The sequence below is a fragment of the Procambarus clarkii genome, chromosome 27 (genome assembly GCF_040958095.1).
Source record: "Procambarus clarkii isolate CNS0578487 chromosome 27, FALCON_Pclarkii_2.0, whole genome shotgun sequence".
NCBI classification, from domain to species: Eukaryota; Metazoa; Arthropoda; class Malacostraca; order Decapoda; family Cambaridae; genus Procambarus; species Procambarus clarkii.
Genome location: NC_091176.1, coordinates 45640169 through 45640873, shown reverse-complemented (window position 1 = coordinate 45640873; position 705 = coordinate 45640169).

Sequence of the window (705 nt, the reverse complement as noted above, 5' to 3'; positions counted from 1 at the left end):
AAAAGCCAAGATTGATCAAACCCAGCGACCAAAACTCCAGACGAACAGTTATCTTAATTTAGGGAAATTATTATGAAATTTAAAAGCTAAACTCCCTATATACAATTTTAAATGTAAAAATTGTATGTCTGATGGAATATGATTTTTTAATAAAGATTTAAAAGAATTGTTTGTATAATGTGCCTTCGAATTTTTTAATGTAGAGAGATAGAAATTTGTGATCAGTATTTACCTCTGTCTGCTCTAAATCTTTGCTGCTCATGCAATATATTTCCATTACATCGATTTTTGTTTTGAGTTCATGTATTTAACTGGAAATTTTTACTTCTTGTCATACTAATACAGCCTTTTATATGTTTCGCTAAAGGTCTGCTCTGAATAAGGAAAGCAAAGAATACTAACATAAGGTGAAAAACTAGTGGTGACATATTAGAGGTGTACAAGTTGACGAATGGGAATAACAAAAGGGGGATAATAATAGGGTATTAAAGGAATCAAAACAAAATAGAACTCGAAAAAAGGTTATAAATTGGACATGTTTAGATTTAGGAAAGACCTTGATAAATACTGGTTCGGTTGTTGATTTGTTGAGCAATTACTGCATAACACATAAGAACATAAGAACGAAGTTAACTGCAGAAGGCCTATTGGCCCATACGAGGCACCTCCACCACCTTTCTCTCTCTCTCTCTCTCTCTCTCTCTC